Here is a 12,375-nt window from a genome sequence, read left to right on the forward strand (position 1 = left end):
AATAGACCACATGCTAGCTCATAGGACACCTCTAAATAAATGTAAAAGAATTGAAGTTACCCCCTGCATATTATCAGACCATAGTGCAATAAAAGTGGAGATCAATAACATAAGAAATCGCAAAACCCCCAGAAATACATGGAAATTGAATAACACCCTCCTGAACAACCAATGGGTCACAGAGGAAATTAAAGAAGAAATTAGACAGTTTTTACAAGGAAATGATAATACCAGTACTGTGGGGGGCCTTGCCCCCCCCCCCGCTGGAATTCTTGAGTGCCCATTACGGACATGCCCAGGCTTGTTGCAGATCTACCCGGCAACAAGGAAGTAGCCCCAGTACACTCCTCTTGCTCCTCCCCTCTCGCCCTACGGTATATATGTTGTAGCAGCTTCCGCAATAAACGAGACTTGATCAGAAACCTGTCTTGTCTCCATCTCTCGTGTCCCCTGTCCCCTCTCATCCTCGCTCCCCCTCTAGGGTCTCCGTTGACTTACCCGCGGGCCGGGACACAGTACAACATACAGGAATCTATGGGATACAATGAAAGCAGTTCTATGAGGGAAATTCATAGCAGTGAATGCCCATATTAGGAAAACAGAGAGAACTCAGATAAATAACCTAATGTAGAACCTCAAGCTCCTAGTAAAAGAAGAGCATAACAAACTCAAAGCTTGTACAAGAGAGGAAATTATAAAGATCAGAGCAGAAATCAATGCAATGGAGACTAAGAGAATGATACAAAAAAAAAATCAATGAATCAAAGAGATGTCTTTTTGAAAGAATAAATAAAATCAGTAAACCCTTAGCCAACCTTATCAAAAAAAGGAAAGAAAAGGCTCAAATCCATGCACTTAGGAATGAAAAAGGCGAAGTCACGACAAATCCAGCAGAAATCCAGAGGATCATCAATACCAATTCAAGAAGCTGTAGTCTAATAAAATGGAGAACACAGAAGAAATGGACAGATTCCTAGATACATACAAATTGCCAAAGTTAAATAAAGAAGATATAGAAATTCTAAACACCCCAATTACAATGAGTGAAATAAATAATGTAATAAAAAATTTACCAACAAAGAAAAGCCCAGGTCCCAGTGGCTTTACTGTTGAATTCTACAAGATATTTAAAGAACTATCACCATTACTCTTTAAACTCATCAATGAAATTGAAAGGGAAGCAATTCTTCCAAATTCATTCCTGGAAGCAAGTGTTACTTTGATTCCAAAATCAGGGAAAGACCCAACCAAAAAAGAGTACTACAGGCCAATCTCCCTAATGAACATAGATGCAGAATTCCTCAACAAGATACTGGCAAACAGAATATAGAGGGTCATCAAGAAGATCATACACACTGGCCAAGTTGGATTTATCCCAGGGATGCAAGGATGTTTCAATGTATGTAAGTCAATAAATGTAATACACTATATTAACAGAGCCAAGGACAAAAACCATATGATCATCTCAATAGATGCAGAAAAAGCATTTGACAAAATCCAACACCCATTCATGATAAAAACACTACAGAAAATTGGAATAGGTCTTTATCTCAACCTAATTAAGGGTATCTATGAAAAACCAACATCATACTAAATGGTCAAAAACTGAAAACTTTCATGCTAAAATCAGGAACAAGACAAGGATGCCCATTATCACCACTCCTGTTCAATGTAGTTCTGGAAACATTAGCCACAGCAATTGGAAAAGATAAAGAAATAAAAGGAATAAAGATAGGAAAGGAAGAAGTTAAACTGTCATTATTTGCAGACAATATGATATTCTACATAGAAGACTCAAAAAACTCCACCAAAAGACTTCTAGACTTAATAACCATATTCAGTAGAGTAGCTGGATACAAGGTCAACACTCAAAAAATAATAGCCTTCTTATACACAAATAACAGACTCACTGAGAGAGAAATTAGGGAAACTGTAGGGAACAGGGAAGGGGGATGTTACTAGAACCTCTGCAGAAAGTCCTAGTCTCCTGCGAGTCACAGCAGCACAAGGCGAATTACAGGAAAGGTAGAAAAATGAGACTGAGAAGAAGCTGAGCTTTGGGTCTGTTCAGTGCTGCTCTGGGTGGCAAAGACGAAAGGCCCCAGCTTACCACACCTTTTATTCAGTATATCAGGAGAAACAAATGTAACAAACGACTTGCAGAGAGTTCAGTACATTGGGATAAACAAAGTGTAACAATCCAAGAATAATGAGGAACTGAGTAGATGAAGATTTTGTTCCTCCCAGGATGTCTTCAGCTGGTGTAATCTTGTCCTGGAGCATCACAGCATCACCGGCTCACTGAGGTCTCAGTTGTGACTGGGGGCCAAAATGGAATTATTTCTCAAAATGCCATAGCTGGCCTGTAGGCAGGAGAACTAGGCCTAATCAAATGATTTTTTTCCTAAAATTATGTAGCATTGCTCCTAACAGGAAACAATTCCTTTTACAATAGCATCCAAAAAACCTGAAATATCTAGGAATCAATCTAACAGAGGAACCAAAAGGCCTCTACACTGAAAACTACAGCACTCTGAAAAAAGAGATCGAAGAGGATATAAGAAAATGGAAAGATATCCCTTGTTCCTGGGTAGGAAGAACCAATGTAGTGAAAATAGCCATACTTCCAAAACTGGTATATAGATTTAATGCAATGCCATTTGAAATTCCAACAAGATATTTCACAGAACTAGAGAAAACAATCCAAAAAGTCATTTGGAACCAGAAGAGACCTTGAATAGCAAAAGCAATTCTATGCAACAGAGACATGGCAGGGGGTATCACAATCCCCAACTTGAAACTATCCTCCAAAGCTACTGTGATAAAAACAGCATGGTACTGGCAAAGAAACAGACCCGAGGATCAGTGGAATAGATTAGAAGATGCAGAAACAATGCCAGACGTAGTCAGCCACTTCATCGTTGACAAAGGAGCCAACCACCCTTATTGGAGGAAAGATAGCTTATTTAATAAATGGTGTTGGAAAAACTGGATTTCAACCTGCCAAAGATTAAAACTAGAGCCATATCTATCACCATGCACTAAACTAAGATCAAAGTGGGTTAAAGATCTAAATATTAAAACAGAAACACTAAACTTGCTGGAAGACAAGTTAGGTAGAACTCTTGAAGACATTGGCATAGGAAAAGACTTTATGAACAAAACCTCAGCAGCATGGCAACTAGCACAAAGAATCAACAACTGGGATCTCATCTTATTAAAAGGCTTCTGCACTGTAAGAGAAACCACCAACAGAGCTAAGAGACAACCTACAATGTGGGAAAAATTTTTTAGCAGCTGTACCTCAGACAAAGGACTACTATCTAGAATATATAAAGAACTGAAAAAAATCAGACACCCCAAATTCAAAGACCTGATTCAAAAATGGGCATCTGAAATGAGACATTTCTCAGACAAAGAAGTAAAAGCAGCAAATAAATATGAAAAAATGTTCAGCATCACTGGTCATGTGAGAGATGCAGATGAAAACAACACTGAGATTCCACCTCACCCCAGAAAGAATGGCTGCTGTCAAGAAATCAACCAGTAACAAATGCTGGAGGGGGTGTGGGGAGAAAGGAACCCTTCTCCATTGTTGGTGGGAGTGCAGACTGGTGCAACCACAGTGGAAATCAGTATGGAGATACCTCACAGAACTAGGGCTAGAGGTCCCATTTGATCCAGCTATTCCTCTGCTAGGTATCTTCCCAAAAGAATGAAAAGAATCATACCATAGCGATACACGTGCACCCATGTTTATAGCGGCACAGTTTGTAATAGCTAAAGCTTGGAAACAGCCCAAATGCCCATCAACTGGAAACTGGATAAAGAAGATGTGGTTTTTAAAAAATAAAATGGAGTACTACTCAGCCATAAAGAACGAGAAACTAGAGACATTTATAGCTAAGTGGATGCATATTGAGGCCATACTCTTTGGTACTGGGGATCGAACTCAGGTCCTTGGGCTTGCACAGCAGGTGGCGAAACCACTGAGCTAAATCCCTGGCTTGAGGCCATACTCTTAAGTGAAATAAATAGGACACACAGGTGAAAATACCGAATAGTTTCTCTAGTGTGAGAAACTGAAAGTGTAAATAAGGATTAAAATCATTAAAAGGAATAATTGACAATTTGAAATGGAAGAAAAGGTCCAAAGGGGTAGGGAAAGTGGGAGGCGAAGGGGAAAGGAAAGAAGGGAAAGGAAAAATTATGAGAAAAGGAAAAAATGAAAACAAAGTCTATGTAAATAGGGAAGGGTGGAGGGGTGAAGGGTACACAGGGAATGGGGGAAAAAATAAGAACCAAGATACATCATGTACAGGTACAAGCAACCAATGATGAATGTTATCATAAAGTATATCTAGGCTGGGGATTTAGCGCAGTGGTTTCACCGCCTGCTGCGCAAGCGCAAGGACCCGAGTTAGATCCCTGGTACCAAAAAAAAAAAAAGTATATTTAAAACGTACCAAAAATTAAAAAAAAAAACAATATAAAAGTACAATGACAAAATTAGTTATAAGTCCATGAATAAATTGCCAATTTCTCCCTCAAAGGTATCATTCATTAGATTCACAGAAAATCAATTTTTCCATATGTTATTAACTGAGGTAAATTCATCACATATGACGATAATGACATGCAGTATGTTGTTACTCTTATTATATGATTATGAAATTTTGTTTTATTTTTTTCATAAAATAAAAAATTAACCATTTCAAAAAACGAGTGATACATATGACTATGAAAAATTTAAATGCAAAGTACAAGCGATGAACTTTGAAATGCTCAAATGGCCCAGTGTGGTGACACATGCCTGTAATCAGGCAGTCCGGAGGCTGAGGCAAGAGGATTGCCAAGACTTCGAATCCAGCTGGAAATGCATGGTGAGTTCAAGGTCAGCCTGAATTAAAAAAGAGGAAAGAAAGAGAAGGCGCCCTAACTTCTAAAATATAAACACTGGGAGATCTGGGGGAGATTTGAGGCAGCTCCTGGGATCCCTCAGATCCTCCCCGACGCGTCTGACCCAGCAGACCCCGATCTCTCCCTGGAGCCGACTGCGGCTGCGCGGAGGACTCCTGAGAAGCCCGCAGACGGCGCAGGGGACGCGGCTCAGCCGCGCAATCCGGCAGGGAGCAGGAGGACGCGCGCACCTGAAGAGCCCCCGCCCCCGCACAGCTCCTATCCCTGTCCGAAAGCTTCCTGTCCCCTAAAGAAGTGGGGGCGGAAACCAAGTCCCACTTGTCCTTTTCTAACCTCCGCAGTCACTCAGATCCCGAGGTCAGAGCCCAACGATTGGGCCAAATCTCACTGAGAGAGTCAAGGAAAATTGTCCTCGCTCCGACTAAACGGAAAGGTCCCACCGAGATTTGAACTCGGATCGCTGGATTCAGAGTCCAGAGTGCTCACCATTACACCATGGAACCCACGCCGGAGCAGGGGCTCCCGTCGCAGATGAGGAAAGCCATTTGACCACCAAGCACGCACACCGGTTAACCCCACGCACATCATTTCACGTTAGAAAATGAGGGCGGATCTACTTAGGCGGAACGCAGGGGAGAAGTGCTACAACCATCCACACACCACACGCTCGGACTCACTTTGCCACACTTCCCCGCCGGGAAAGTTCTGCCCACAACAGTGTCATTTCCCTTTTCCTGCTCTTCACAGCCCTCTGCCAGAGAGGACTTAGGATTCTCAGGGCAGAACTTGGAACTCCTGGCTTCCTCCGTCTCGAAGCATCTACCTTCCTTGCACCCTACCTGTACGGGGTAAAGATCCGTCAGCATTTCCGGCGGGTACTGGGGTTGCGATCCCAGAAGAGATCATACTTGAACCAGAAGGACAGGACGAAGGGCGAAAAATCTGGGCACGAAAGGAGAGAAAAGGACGGCTGCATTGGCCGGGAATCGAACCCGGGTCTCCCGCGTGGGAGGCGAGAATTCTACCACTGAACCACCAATGCGAACTCGGGTCCTGCTTTGGCGCTAGGGCTGGAAATAAAGAGAGAAGCCGCCTCGCCACTACTCAGGCAACATTTTCCGATGGCTCTCTGCAAGACACACAAAAAGAGAGCACTCACACCGCTGCTTGCATACCACATTTCAGCCGACACTACGCGCTTGGGGCTTCGAAGGAAACAATCTGCTTTGGAAAGGCCTCCTTCCGAAGGAGGCTGCAGACATCGGGACCAAAGCTTCCTAAGGAAACATCAGACAAGGAGCCAGTTCCTGCTCCCTCCACCTCTACCTAGAGCGAACCTGTGGAAAGGTCATCCCTCACTCCCTAAGCTCATGAGGATGTTCTCTCTCCTTCCCCTTGCTGGGTGCCCCCAACACGTTCGCCTCCCAGCCTCGAGACCAGACCAACACTACAGACCTTGGCCGATTGCGCCTTCAGAATCTGGAGACCCTTGCGGAGGCTGCACTGCTGCCCATGTCCCTGCTTCCACTATAATATTTAGGTGATGAAGATTTAGGCGGCGCTTCTCTCCTCCTGTACCTCCTCTGCATCCTGCAAAAGGCCAAGGATCAAACCTGGCTCTTCAGTTCTTATTCCTTGCAGAGACAGATTCAAGAGTGAATAAATGAAAGTGTTTGTTCAATACCATTTTGACTTTTATTCTTTGGCTTATGATTAGCTTGGCACAGATTTCACTGCTCTTTCTATTTGACCTTTTTCTGCCTAATAAACTGTTACAGCTTGAAGTTTAAAATAGCCAATCGCAGAGGATTCGGCCCATTAGGATTAGCATTTGTCAGTGTTATATTAGGGTTCCTGGCTTGGGTCGTCTCATTTCCATCACCTTAGTACGTGGCTCTTGGTTTGTTGGTTTGTTGGTTTAATTTGTTTGTAAGTCTCTTCCTACCTTTCCCCGCTAGGCTGTTCTCGGATGAAACTCTCTGTTTTCCTTTGGTGTTTTTGAAATTCCAAGTCCCTGGTCAGGTAAGACATTTTCTTCCGTCTCAGCAGCGTGGGGTGAAGGTAAACACGGGCCTCAGTTCGGGACCCGCCACAGGGGCCACTCTGAGCAGAGCCTTCAAGGTCTTTCATTCTCTTCTGTGCTGTGCGTTTCCTACTTCTAGTCCTGCTCTTCTCCACCTGCAGGAAGACACATGGCACTGGTATGGTCCGTGTCTTGTCCCACCATTGGCCTGCATGTTTCAGTTTGGGAATGTCTTTGAAAATATACGGTACTCTTGGGGGGCTGTTGGTGCAAATACGACTCTAACAGTGAGTTGATTCAATCAAAATCAAGTCCATCCTCTTTCTAGTTGAAGAGGCTGAAAACTAACAAACCCCTTCCTCAGATTCCCCTGCAGGTTGGGCTCTGAATAGGAATTAAGTTCTGCTGATTAGATCCACGCCAGCGAGTTGGCAGAGTGAGGAGAGGTAACCTTCCTGCTGGTGCTGCTGATGGCCAGTAGAGCTGTGGAAGAGAGTGTTCAGGGACATTCACAGTGGGTCGTCACAGTCTAGTTTCTTGTCACCAGTTCAGTGGGGGTGAGGAATCATGGTGAGGGGATCCCTGGTAACTCTATGATCCCTAGATGGCAGTTAGGAAGGAAAATCTTAGGATTCCATTTTCCAGTGCTTCCACTTGAACACGACTTCTCCAGCTCAGGGCCTGGGGCTCCAGAAGGGGGAGAAGGCAGGAGAGCATCAGAGCTGACCATGAAAAGACTGTGAATGTTTTTACATAAAAATGCAAAGCAGGTATCTGGGAAGCTGTGTCCCTGGCTGGCCACACCACCATTCTCTAGTGTTCAGCCTTCCCGAGGCTGCCTGAGTCACGACAGAATTCAGATGAGTCACAGATTGAAGAGTGAAGCTGGGCGTGATGGCACCCTCTGTAATCCCAGCACTCAGAATGCTGAGGAGGGACGATCACTGGGAGTTCCAGGCCAGCCTGAACTTCATAGCGAGACCTCGTCTCAAAAACAAACAAAACAAAACAAAACAAAACAAACAGACAAAACAGGAGCAATTCAGCATGAGCCCAAGTGGTTGGTGAGGGATGAGGGTGTATACCGTAAGCCTGGGAGTGAACACTGGAAATAGGGTGCAACTAATTATCCAAGGCATTTTTAAAAGTAGAGCTTTTAGAATGAAATATAAGCTACTGTATTTCTTTTCCTGGAGTTGGAGAAATTTCTCACAGAACACAAAAGGCCTCAATTTTTTTTCTTTTTGGTACCGCGGATCAAAACTCGGGAACTTTTACTTGCAAGGCAGGCGGTGGAACCACTGAGCTAAATCCCTGGCCCTCAAAAGGCCTTAATTTCGAAGAAATAATAACATGGATTCATCCTGTTTCATAAAAAAGCATATACTTTTCAAAGTCACCATAAGATATTGAAGAAACAAACCAGACCGGGAGAAGATACGGTATTTGCAACAATCTTATCTAAAAAATGACCCAAATTTGAAATCTAAAACACATTTGGACACAACGAATGACAAGTTAAGGTAACATTAAAAAGAATCAGGACAGGGGCTGGGGATTTAGCTCAGTGGTTTCGCTGCCTGCTGCACAAGCACAAGTACCAGAGTTCGATCCCTGTACCCCCCCCCCCCAAAATCAGGACTTGCAGGGGGCTGCAGGAGTGGCATACACCTATAATCTCAGCACTTGGGAGGCAGAAGCAGGAGGATTTCTTTTTGGTACCAGGGATCAAACTTGGGTCCTTGCACTTGTGCAGCAAGCAGCGAAACCACTGAGCTAAATCCCCGGCCTCCAGGAGGATTTCTGCAAGTTCAAGGACAGCCTGGACTTCATAATGAGTTCAAGGCCAGGAGTGAATTACATACCATGACCCTGTTTGGAAACACACACACACACACGCACACACCAAGCAGGGCTCTTTAGATAAATGGCTTATTCCAAGGCTGTGTGGAAATTCAAGAGCAACGTGGAGCATCTTAACTCTATTTGACCGTTATCTGATAGAGTCTCACTGTACTGTGAAGACCAGACTCAAAAACCACTAGTGTTCTGCCTCAGGCTTCCGAGAAGCTGGGATTATTGGCAATGTTGACCACATATGGTGTGAATTAGAGCACCTCGCAGTGCCAGAACGTAAGGAAGGACCAAATCACCTCCACAAAGACGGCTTAATCTAAGAAACCCAGTGATCACACGATAAAGTTCAACATGTCCAACCTCGTGCAAAAACTTGATCAGCAAGATGAAGTAGCATGGGACTATTACCTCAGTATGAAATACATACCCATGTCTCTGTAGTGTAAGGAGACAAGAGAGAAAAGAAAAGAAAGCAGTAAAATGCTCTATGCACAGTATCTGATATAATTTATGTAGAATTGCACTCAAACTGCAGGGTACACTTCACTGCTCACGGTGACTTCCTTCCAAAGAGGCAGCATGGGAGTGGGGTAAAAACAGGAAGTTCCCTGGGGACAAACCACAAACATGTCCTCAGGCAGACGATCAGGATCCTCCTGCATGATGATAAATCACGTTGATAGCAGCAGGTGTCTGTCATGCCATGTGATGACAATGACACTTTACCTCCCCAAACCGACCGTCACATTCTAATAATGAGAAAATGATCAGACAACCCAAGTGAGGGACAAGGTACAAAATACCTGACCAGTGCAGATCAGAATTCTCAAGGTCGTCAAAACAAAGAAAGTCTGAGAAAGGACCATAGGGACACACAAAAACCAAGGAATGGGCATCCCCGATGGGATGGGAGTAAAACAAGAATGCTATGTAAACACCAAAGAAATCTCAGTGCGTACTTTACGCACTTTACTTACTGATGCATGTGTGCATTCCCTGGGACAAAGGTACCATTCTATGTAAGATGCTAAGAGTGGGGGAACCTGGAAGTGGGATATACAGAAATCCTGTAATCTACCTACTCAACATTTCTTAAATGTAAGTAACGTGGAAAGTCTACGTGAAAAATCAGTACAAAAGGGTCTACCCAAGTGAATGTGTACAAGACACTTGGATGGTGACTTTTCACAAAAGTTGATTTCTTTTTTTTTTTTTTTCCGGTACCAGGGATTGAAATCCGGACCTTGTGCTTTTGAGGCAGGTGGCGGAACCACTGAGCTAAATCCCCAGCCTGAAAAGTTGATTTCTTCATGGTCAAAAGGCATGAGAACTTTCAACATCAGTACTTGTTCAGAAAACAGAATTGCAAGTACCACAATAAGCCATTACTGATAGGTCTCCCACTACCTCAGCAGCTATTATGTATAGCAGCTGCCCTCTTCCTATGGTGCCTTGCCCCCTCCCCTGTGTGACATCATGCCAAGATGGTTGCTCCCACCAAAGAACAAACCCTTCTTCCCAGCATGGCCCTGTTCCCACCTAGAGAGTAACCTAATACTCGCTCACCTCCTACCACCTAGTGACAGTCACCGGCTCCTCCATTCCCTAGTCACTACCTCACTCAACCCCACCTCAGCTCCTACAAGTCCCACCCCAGTCTCTATAAAAGACTCTCCCTGCCCCCGCCACATTGCTTTTGTCTCTCCTTTGTTCAGAGACAGCCCGGCAGATCTATTCCCCTAATAAAGGCTTCTTGTGGCTTGGTCTGGTCTTGCTTTTAGGCCCTTTTACCTGACAATTACCCATTCTCATACTTACTTTTCTCATTACTGAGATGATATACCCACACCCAAAGTTAAAGGAGAACAGGCGTATCGTAGGCCACAGTTTGTAGCGGTCTCGGTCCATAGTTGGCTGACTCCAAGGCAGGGTGGCATGGCAGAGGAGAAACAGTTCATGCCACAGCAGGGCAGGCAGAAGGCAGCAAAGTAGCAAGCACCAAGCAGCAAGGGACAAGCAGTGACCCTCCTTCTGTCCCATATATTTTATCCAGGCTGTTGGCCTAGCCTAGGTAGCACTCACACCCAGGGTGGGGCACCCTTGATCCTAGCATGGAAGCACCAATCAATTCCAGCCTCACATCCTTCTTCCCAGCATCACACACTCTAGATCCAGCCCCCCCCGAAATGCTCCGCCTACGACCCTGTGAAGCTTTGCGGGGGAGGGGGGGGGCACATCTAGGTACAAGGCATTAACACCCATCCACCAGAATAGGAAACATTTGAGAGACGGTAGAAACCACAGGATTTGGGCAACTTTCTCTCTTCTTGCTGGTGATAGACTAAAATAGTGCTCTCATACAGGAAAACCGTTTTGCTAGCTTCTCATGAAATTAAAAATACACCTCTCTCATGAACCAGCAATTCCATTACAAGGCGCTTACTTAACAGAATTGGATGCACAAGGCTCAAAAAGACCCAGAGGGGAATACTAGAGCCACCTTGTTATTACCAGTTACTAGGCATAACCAGTTTCCCATCGGCCGGTAGAGTATTCACACACTGGACCACACTCGTCAAAGACCCCAAAACACTGGTGCAACAGAAAACAGATGCAGGGCAAACACGTTAAAACAAAATAAAAACAACTAAACAAAAAGCCTATGGGATTCAACTTTGGGAATCTGAGGAATAAGCAACACTTAGCAGGGCCTGGCGCTGCACCTGCCTGGCCCTGCACCTGCCTGGCCCTCTGGGAGGCGGAGGCAAGAGGATCCCTAGCTGGAGGCATGGCTAGAGAGCTCAGTGACTAAGCAAAAAATAAAGGGGGGCTGGGATATAGCTCAGCAGGCAGGCATATGTTAAACAAATAGGGAAGCAAAGAATGAACAGAGTTATTGCAGGGTTAGATGCAGGATAGGGGGTGCTTAGGAGGGGTGCAGTGGACAGCGAGTGCCAGGAGCTCCTGGATTTTCTGGGCTGAAGGACATTTTCTGTCACTTGATCTAGGAGATTTTTTCTTTCAAAATTCATCAGAACAAGCACTGAAGATTTGTGTACTTTGCCCCGTGAATGAATTATACCTCAGTCACTTACTGTAATCGAAGAAAACTGTTGGTTGTGGAAGAGCATCAAGTTCACACACACACACACACACACACACACACACACACACACACAATCGTATTAAAAATACCCAGATGTTGAGTCAGGAAGATGGCAAGCTCCAGCCCAGTTAAGCCAAATTAGCGAGTTATGGAGATCCTGTCCATTAGAAAAAAAGGTTTGGAACAGGAGCACAGCATGTGAAATCCCCGGATCCATCCCCCAAAACAAGAGGAAAACAAAAAGCAAAACAAGAAAGAGAGACGGAGAGAGAGACGGAGAGAGAGAGAGGGAGAGAGGGAGGGAGAGCGAGAGAGGGAGCGAGAAGAGCCCAAAAAGGGTTGTCACTTCCTCTCATTTCTCATTTGTACTAAAAGCGTCCCACAGTGGTTGGCAATATCTGAGCTGGGAAGGCGGGGACACACCATCCCCTCCTGGGGGACACCAAGCGGCAGCCCCGAGGTGGCCCCT

General features: G+C 44.7%; 2 non-coding genes across 2 annotated transcripts; both read right to left on the minus strand.

The window, feature by feature from the left end:
• Window positions 1-5,351: 5,351 nt before the first annotated feature.
• On the minus strand, window positions 5,352-5,423 carry Trnaq-cug (transfer RNA glutamine (anticodon CUG)). The gene has a single exon. It is a non-coding gene; the product is annotated as a tRNA-Gln (tRNA).
• Window positions 5,424-5,891: 468 nt separating this feature from the next.
• Window positions 5,892-5,962, minus strand: Trnag-ccc (transfer RNA glycine (anticodon CCC)). Its single transcript has one exon. It is a non-coding gene; the product is annotated as a tRNA-Gly (tRNA).
• Between the last annotated feature and the right edge of the window lie 6,413 nt (window positions 5,963-12,375).

Source organism: Heterocephalus glaber, unplaced genomic scaffold, assembly GCF_053883595.1.
Source record: "Heterocephalus glaber isolate CG9 unplaced genomic scaffold, H.glaber_assembly_v1.0 deba00001442, whole genome shotgun sequence".
Lineage (NCBI taxonomy): Eukaryota > Metazoa > Chordata > Mammalia > Rodentia > Bathyergidae > Heterocephalus > Heterocephalus glaber.